The sequence below is a fragment of the Oryctolagus cuniculus genome, chromosome 1 (assembly GCF_051225735.1).
Source record: "Oryctolagus cuniculus isolate XC-2025 breed Fujian yellow rabbit chromosome 1, ASM5122573v1, whole genome shotgun sequence".
NCBI lineage: Eukaryota > Metazoa > Chordata > Mammalia > Lagomorpha > Leporidae > Oryctolagus > Oryctolagus cuniculus.
In genome coordinates, this window is record NC_142867.1 from 125,327,773 (window position 1) to 125,336,510 (window position 8,738).

The following is an 8,738-nucleotide window of genomic DNA, read 5'->3' on the forward strand; positions in this document are numbered from 1 at the left end:
GCTAGTAAGTAGTTAGCTTTGGCACAGTTCAAGATTGATGGAGGCAGTACCTCTTCTCCTTGTTCTTTTATTCTTGAATGTTTGATGAGCATCTATTTTATGCCAGGCACAGAGGCAGGTCTGGAGGTGGAAGAGGTGCAGGGACACAGGGCCCCTGTCCTCCCAGCTCCCAGCTTCTAGCCTGCTGAGGGAGACCAATCATACGAGACACACAAAACTCACGGAACTGCAGTTTCAGGAAATGACACAGGAGAACAGCACGGGAGAGGAACCTAGACTGTAGAATTTCAGAGTTGTTTGTGAGGAAATATGATTGAAATTGTATTTTGAAGAAACAAGAGGAGAGGAACATTTAACGACTGCAGGTAGAGTAGGACCCAGGCTTCCTAGCTTCCAGCCTACAGCCCATTCTGAGACAGGTGTCTTTCCACATCAGGGCTGGCCCATTTGGCAGTAACTATAGAGCCTAAGCTGCCAGAGGCTGATAATTATGGATTTCCAGAGTGCAGAAACTCTGCCTCTGTCACTGTTGGTCTCCAGATTTCAACTTGCTGCCATGTCCTGAGACTCCAGTAAGATGAAGATACTTTCTCATTTATTCTCACAATTTCCTGGGCACCTGTCCTCAGCATATGTCTCTGAAGAGCTCTGCCCACTCCTTTTTAAGCACCAAGAAATATTATAGCCACTCCTTACCCCACTCCAGCCCCACCAAGAAATCACTCTAAAAGATTTACCTTTGGAAACTGAAACATCCTTTGACCCAAGACTTCCTGAGACAACTTTAGGCAGAGTTAACATATGGGGAAAGTACTTACATGGTTCTTTGGTCATAGGCAGATTGGTTTTTCCTTCACGCTCAGAAAACACCCTGAAGAGGCCATGTCCAAAGATGAAATTAAATCGGAACACAGTACTTATCACAGCAGAAGATGAGCAAATCTAGGCCAAAGCCTGGTCTCACATCCCAATTTCTCAGAGGCATTATGACAACGTGAGGTTTTCCAAGGCCGGGAGCCTTAGAAATTCAAATCTTGGATAACTCACATAAAATTGAGAAATCAATGCATGCTTCAAAAACAACTTGAAGCACTAAGTGGGTCCCTAGATGGCAATGTGACAAGGGGAGCTCATTGCTTCCACTGGGGAAAGTGTCATTCTGTTTTTCAACAGTGGCCATTCTGAGCATCACATTTTCCCCCCAACTTATAGTCAGGATGGACAAGAGGCTTCAAAAATATTACAGAGTGGGTAGGAGGGAGAGAGGGATTTTGGATCATGTGCACCCAATACGGTTATTGCATGGGAGGAATGTTTGGGTGCTCTACAGCACAATAGAGAAGACCACGGTTTACGATGATCTGGTTTGTATTTTATGGATGGCTGGAAAGAAGGAACTCCAATGTCTCCAAGCATGTGATAGTGATGGGAAGATGGACACAGTTTCCCTGATTTGAGTAAGCTGGAGTGAGCTGGAGTGTCACATTGTACCCCAGAGGCATGTGTCAGTTTTGGATGTTAATCAAAATGTACAAAAATAAAATTACTTAAGAAAATGGAAATACCAAGTATGCTGATTGATCATTATACACTCAATACATGTGGTAAGTATCACAGTGTAACCCACAAAAATGTACACTTAAAAATAAATTAATTAAGGGCTGGCGCTATGGCGTAGCTGGTAAAGCTGCCACCTGCAGTGCAGGCATCCCATATGGGTGAGTACTCGGCTGCTCCTCTTCTGATCCAGTTCTCTGCTATGGCCTGGAAAAGCAGTAGAAGATGGCCCAAGTGCTTGGGACCCTGCACCCACATCAGAGACCCAGAGGAGGCTCCTGGCTTCTGGCTTCAGATCGGCACAGCTCCGGCCGTTGCGGCCAACTGGGGAGTGAACCAGCGGATGGAAGACTTCTCTCTCTCTCTGCTTCTCCTCTCTCTGTGTAACTCTTTCAAATAAATAAATAAATCTTTAAAAAATAAATTAAAGAAAAGAAAACATGTTAGGTTGATTTCATATTCCCATATTTATGCCAAGTGCCAAGTTTCTCAGGATTATGTAATGGTTCCTGATGAGTTTTTGTTCATCGAAATCTAGTTTACTACAAAAGAAGCATCTTCTCCCAAAAGGCTGTCAATAAAATATTAACTTGCCTATTAAAATATTATAAACTAGAAACAAAGCCAGAGGAGTGTTCTGTCTGAAAGAATTGATGACTTATTTCCCTCTCCTGACCCGGGGGTGTTGAGCATTGGGGTACCATGGCCCCCCTCAGAGTCCTGACGGTGGTTTGGAGGAAGCCAGGGTCTGTCTGAGACTCTTTGGGCTGTATTGCCACTCTGGGGCTGGAGCAGCTCCCTGTCTCCCCTGCCTGCCCGCCCCCAACCCCACCTGCTGAGCTGCCATACTCCCCACCAAGAGAGAAACATTGGAGCAGAGTGACGCGTGGCCTCCAAGGCCTTCATTGCTCTCTTTGAAATGTTGGCTCGGAGTCAAGTTAGTGCTTATGTGACATTAAAAACCCCACTTCAGTGGGGAAAACAAACAGATAAAGAACACCAGCTAATGACTGTGGAAGGCCGGAGAGCAGCTGAAGTATTGTTTTGTTAAATGCAATAGATTTTAAACGGCATTTCCAATAATGAATAAGTCACCCAATTACTGCTCTCTTCTCATTCCGAACACCTGTCCCAGCGACTCTCAATCCCCAGAGTGACTTTTATTTTTCACAATATTTATTATCATGAGTGCTATCACGTTAGATGAGATCTGCAGCAGAGAGGGGCTGCTGCTTTCCCTGATGCGCTGATGGTGTCGAGGCTCCTGGGGCTGGGGAGGGAGCGGGTAGGGAGGTTTTTCATCCTTCTTGGGTTACTGCAGCTGCTTGGAGCTGCCACGTCTGACGGTCCTCAGTAGACAGGAACAATAATCTCAGCACTGTCCTATACAGGAAGATCACTCCATGCTTCCCCCATGACTGTCACCTCAAAGGGTCCCTGAGAGTTTCCAAGGCTGCTTGGATATAAGAACAAATATAAGAACAACTCCAGGCAGCAGGCCAAGATCAGTGCTTTGGAGAATGGGATGAAGGGGCTCTGTCATTGCCACATAGATTTTCCCACTTGCTCCTGCGAATGCGGGGGAAACTCTGAGAATGCAAAGGGACAGCGGTTCAGCAATGCCTTTGGTGCATCCCTTTTTGCTTTCCAGATGTGTCCCAGACACCAGGCAATGCATATTTGTACAGTTCCTCCCAGGTCTCCTGCACAGGACCTGCCAACTGACCCTATGAAGGCTCAAACAGCAAAGAGAAAGTCAGCCCAGAGCAAACAGCTGGGGAGAATTTTATAAAGGAATACTCTATTAGTTATCTATTCAACATTTATGCAAGGCCTATGATGCATTTTATATATAATGCCTGACATATACTAAGTTGAAGAGAGGCAAGGAGCCTACATTAGGAAAGTTCTCATTCTAGTGTCCAGGGGAGAGAGCCTTGAGCACTAATGTTCTTCCCAGGCCAAGCCCAAGTCACTTTCTCTAGGAGACTTGTTTTAAGCCTCAACAGACTCTCTTTCTAATAGGTGTCTATTAGTCTTAATTAACTGCTGCTACTACACTTCATTAATTTCACCCTGCTTTATTTGTCTTCAGCATCTTCATCTTCCTCCTCTATCCTCTTCCTCTGGTCATATCTACATTCCTGTCATATCCTATATCCTGACTTCTGCTAGGGGGCCAGCTCATCCTCCACCATCAGACACTATCTTCTAGATCTTCCTACATACTCTAGGAATGGGCTCAGCCTCCCTGGAGAATTAACTCCAAGGGCAAAATCACCACAGTATCTCAGAAGAAGGGTCTCAGACTTAACCATAGGTTGCCATGCTGCCTGTACTCTGGGTAACAGGTGCTGTTTCTGGATCTGTACTGCTGCTTTTCATTAGTAGAGAGTTCTTCAGCTTTCTGATCATTCCCAGTATCAAACATCTAGGGGGTGTGTGTGTGTGTGTGTGTTGATAGGATTAAGAAAGGTGGCACTTGGCATTCGAGAAAACAGTAGAAGCAAGTGAGTCACTCTCATCCTTCCACACACACACTTTTCCCTGAAGAAGTCATAAGATGTCCATGCAAGAGGTGCCCTCCCTCTGCCCAGAGGAAGGGAGCATCCTTTTCTCTGAAGACAGAAGAGGAGTTGGACAAACAGGACTGTTACATTTCTCTCTAGATTATTACCATTAGGTCAACCCCTTTTTATGCTATTATACTGCTCCGTGACCACCTGGTCTAAATGAAACCTCAGCATAAACATACACAAGTTTTCCTGATTTCTTGGAGTCTTCATTTCTGAAGGTTCCTATATCACACAAAATTTAAATTAAATAAATTTGTGTGCTTTTCTCCTGTCAATCTGTCTCCGTAATAGGCACCTCAATCGTGAACCTAGCAATGGGAAAAGATATTTGTTTTTCCCTAGAGTATAAATGGCTTTGTTCATTTAATACACATATCATAAGTTGAAAATGCAGTTTATACACATAACCTAATGACATCCTGGTGTAGCCTCGCTTGCCTTAAAAGTGTAGAGCACTTACATTAGCTTACAGTTGAGCAAACTCCCTACCACAAAACCTACTGTATAATCAAGTGTTGGGTATATCCTGAAATTTACTGAGTAGTGTACTGAGAGTATGGTTGTGTAGGTATGCTTTTGTGACTTTGAAAGGTAAAAAAATTGTAAATTGAACTATCTGAAGTCAGGAACTGTGTGTGTGCGTGTGCTCGCGCGTGCATGTGTATATAAAAGAGAGAGAGAGAGAGAGAGAGAAAGGGAGAGAGAGACAGAGAGCATTGTCAGGTATCAGAGAATTGGCACAAGGAATGTCATGTAACACAATGACTAAGAGAATGCGTTGCTGAGTCTTCAGATGTGGCCAAAGCCCAGCTCATGCAGGAATCAACTTTTGATTTTTAAATAAAGCACACAATGACTCAACGCCTTCATCTGCCATCTCGGACGTGAGGATCATATATGCTGTCAGGGTTCTGAAAAGAGCACATTGAATGAGGTAAGATTGTGTAGGGTTAAGTGTGAGCTCTAAATGTCAAAAATTCCAGGATACTTCAAAAAGTTCATGGAAACTGGAATTAAAGGATGCTTATTTTGGTGCAAAAAATTTTGAAATCCATGCACAGTTTTTTTATAATACACATTTTTGGTGACCTTTTTGATGCATGGGTAGCAAAGCTTTTTTCCACTGAAATAAAAGGATGCTTTAAATCAAGGTTCCAAGAACTATTTGAAGTATCCTCATACAAGCAAGTGTCACTGAACCCTTAGCACAGAATAAAATACAAATACAGAACTTGAGAGAAAAGAAATATATCAAAAGAGAAGTGGAGGTTGGATCATTGAGTGTTTGTTTCCATGACAAAGCATGCAAGGGGCATCCTCCAGGTCAATGTCAATGTCAATGCCCAAGTCCTCCACTGAGGGCACCTGCCCTTCCCCTTTGCATCAGGAACACTCGGAATGATCTAGCCAGAGGAGCACTGGCATCTGGCTCCACTTCACCCTAGGGGTCAAGGTTGGGGTCAGCTATACAACCCCCTACCAGACACTCTCTGTAGAGTATGTGGCATCAGCTGAGGTCTTTGAGAGGTCTTGTCCTTCCAGATATATGGATAATGGAGTCAGGGACCAATAGGCTCAGCAGGGCTGTTTTCATCTCTTGTCTAATACCATTAACTCCACACCCATCTGCTTGATGACTCTCCACACAGGAGGCCAAGGCCAAGAGGGGAGGGGAGCACAGGTACCCCCTTTCCAATGCCAAGTCTGATCGACTCCTAGGCAGGGACAAATGTGTGTCACCCATTCCTGCTCTCTGAGGACCCTCTGTTGGAAAGTCAATGTAGGAGTCAGCTCCCAGGGATTCTTGAGCCATCTTCCCTGAAAACTAGCTCTACTTGGAAGTGTTTAATTAACATGCTCCCACCTTCTTAAAAATAGGAAAGAAAAAAATCAATAAACACTAAATGGTTGCAATCCTCAGATCAAAGCAGTTTTAAATAAGGTTGTTTCTAGTATTAGCCCCTATTGCATTCTCCAGCTATGAGCAAAAGAAGGGAAGGAGGTGTTTCAGGAAGGGGGTTGATGTGTCCTCAACATGTCACATACATTCCTGCACTGGGGGTCCCATGGTACCACTGGTCACATCTACTCCACATGGAGATTAGTAGTGGAATTTGTGATCAAGCAGGAAGCTTTCAAAATCTACTTCCAGATTCTTGCTTCTTTATCACTGGTGCTGGGATATATTTGCTAGACTTAGAAATCTTGGTTGTGGAGAAAGATGGATGCAATTAGCAAATTAATCCCAATGATGCAGGCATCCAGGTATTTGCACATACTTTTTGCATGTGGAATGCTCTTACCCCGTAAAGGCATGGCAGGAACTGCTCTTGCTCAGTTTTCACTCCTTCTTAACATCGAATATATTTTACTGATTTTTCTTGTTTATTGTTTATATCCTTCTCAAGAATGGGCAGATCTTTTTGTCTACTTGAGGCTGCCATATATTCCAGGACCTCAGACAGTGCCTGGCATTCAGAAAAATCTCTGTCAATAATTCTTGTAGTTTTTATTATTTGGGGGAGAGAGAGACATAAATCTTCCATCTGTTGGTCCACTCCCCCAAAAGTCTTCAATGGCCTCGGCTGGGATGGAGATCTGAAGTGGGGAGCCAGAAACTCAATTCAAGTCTCCCCTGTGGGTGGCAGGGACCCAACAATTAGAACCATCACTGCTGTCCTCCACAATCCCCAGACCTGTGTGAAGAAGCTGGCATCAGGAGCAGAGCTGAGGATTGAACCCAGGACTGATATGAGATGTGAGTATCTTAAACAGTGTCTCAATCACTAGGCTGAGCACTCCTGCCAGACTCAATCAATATTTGCTGGAGAAGAGCCAGTGGTTAACAGCCAGCCTTTACAGGAGTCTCAGTGGTCCAAATCCCGGCTCTACTACCCACCAGCTGTCAGCCTTGGACGACACTTTACCTAGCCTCCTCAAAGTCTTGGTCTCTCACCTGTGCAATGGGAATTATGGCACAGTGCCTATTTCACAGAGCTGATATGGAGATGAAATGTGTTGATGTATAAAGTATTTAGAGCTGAACTTGCTTTAAAGAAATTCATTATTAACCGTTGTTACCAACAATACCCACTGACAGACAGTTAACTACTCACTATGGGCTGGCAACTATTTCGTGAACATATAATGTGCTTGGAATGGCATCCAGCAAGTATTAAGTTTGTAATAAATAGCTACTATCATTTTATTTTATCTGTTATTAACACACAATGCGCACAGTGGATTATGAACTATTTGTTCTGAATAAGTTTAATGAGGTTTTGAGGAGTATTCAAAAAGTGCATGGAAAATTGATATTGTGAAAAACCCATGCATGCATTTCCAACATTTTTGCACCAAAATAAACTTGCCTTTTAACTCCACTTTCCCATAAACATTTTGAAGTATGATTGTACTTCGCTTTTCGAATTAAGCCTGCTGGCGGAACTCAGATGCACATAGCTACTCCCGTGCCTTTCATTCATAGCAATGAAGCTGCTAACCTGCCCTTCAGTCTTATTTCCAAGGTGCAAGTGTTGTCTGCTCAGGGCCTGAATCTTTCATGCCTCCTTGCAAGAAATGGCTGTGGGAAGAGAGTCGGAGGCTCGTTGGATCACCATCACACCCACTTGGGGTTCAAATTCAATTTATGCCGATTCTCTCCTTTGTAAGAATGCGTTACGTGCAATTTATCATATGGACCCTTTTGATTCAAATTGTTTAAATTGGCTCAGTTCAGACCTATAAATCCAGAGCACACACCTTCTGAACCGACCTGGTTTGGGAACTGAGATGGTGGCTTTTCCCCGAGGGCTTTCAGTTAGATTTGCTGCCCTATAAAACCACACTCCTTCCTGCTCTTTTTCTGCAAAGACTGCTACTAGCAGAGTCACACACACGGGGTTGGGGAAGAATCACAGTGTAAGTAGGCTTGGGGAAGCCGGGACAAACAGGAGCAAATACACCTTGTGACAATCCTCGAATCCAGAGGTGGATCAAAATCGAGGACAGAAGTGGGAAGATGGCAGCAGGTGAGCTGGGCAACTGGTTCCGTTTGGCAGCCCTGCTTCTAGGGGTATTTCCAAACTGCACTCACTACCACGTTGTAGTTTCAAACCACACTCCCTAGCAGATTTTGCTTTCTTTCTGCTCCATGGCCTGAAATCCCCTCTGGCCCCGACAAGGGCAAGTTGGCACTGCCAAGAAGCATTGAGTGGCTGAGGACACAGTGCCCTGGATCTGAAGCCATTGTTCCAGAGCTTATCCCCAGAGAATGCTGGCAAATGAGTTACAGCGGAGCCTTTTGCATGGGAAAGGCTAATTATTAAGCTCTGCACACCCCCTGCATCAAACTAAGCCAGACAGTTGTTGCTCAAATGAAGAGTTTGGAGAAGTTGCCACAGGTAGGGTCAGGGAAGGGGATGGACGTAGGGATGAGAGCATCCGCTGATGCAGCAGCACCAGGAGGCAGACAAACGTGCAACCCAAGGAGGTTCTATTGATAGGATGATGAGAGGAGGGATGTGGCCAACCAAAACAGCAGGTGTGGAGAGGAGCTGAGTGGAGGAGGACCTGAGAGGAAATGATGGCACATGGAGCAGGAGG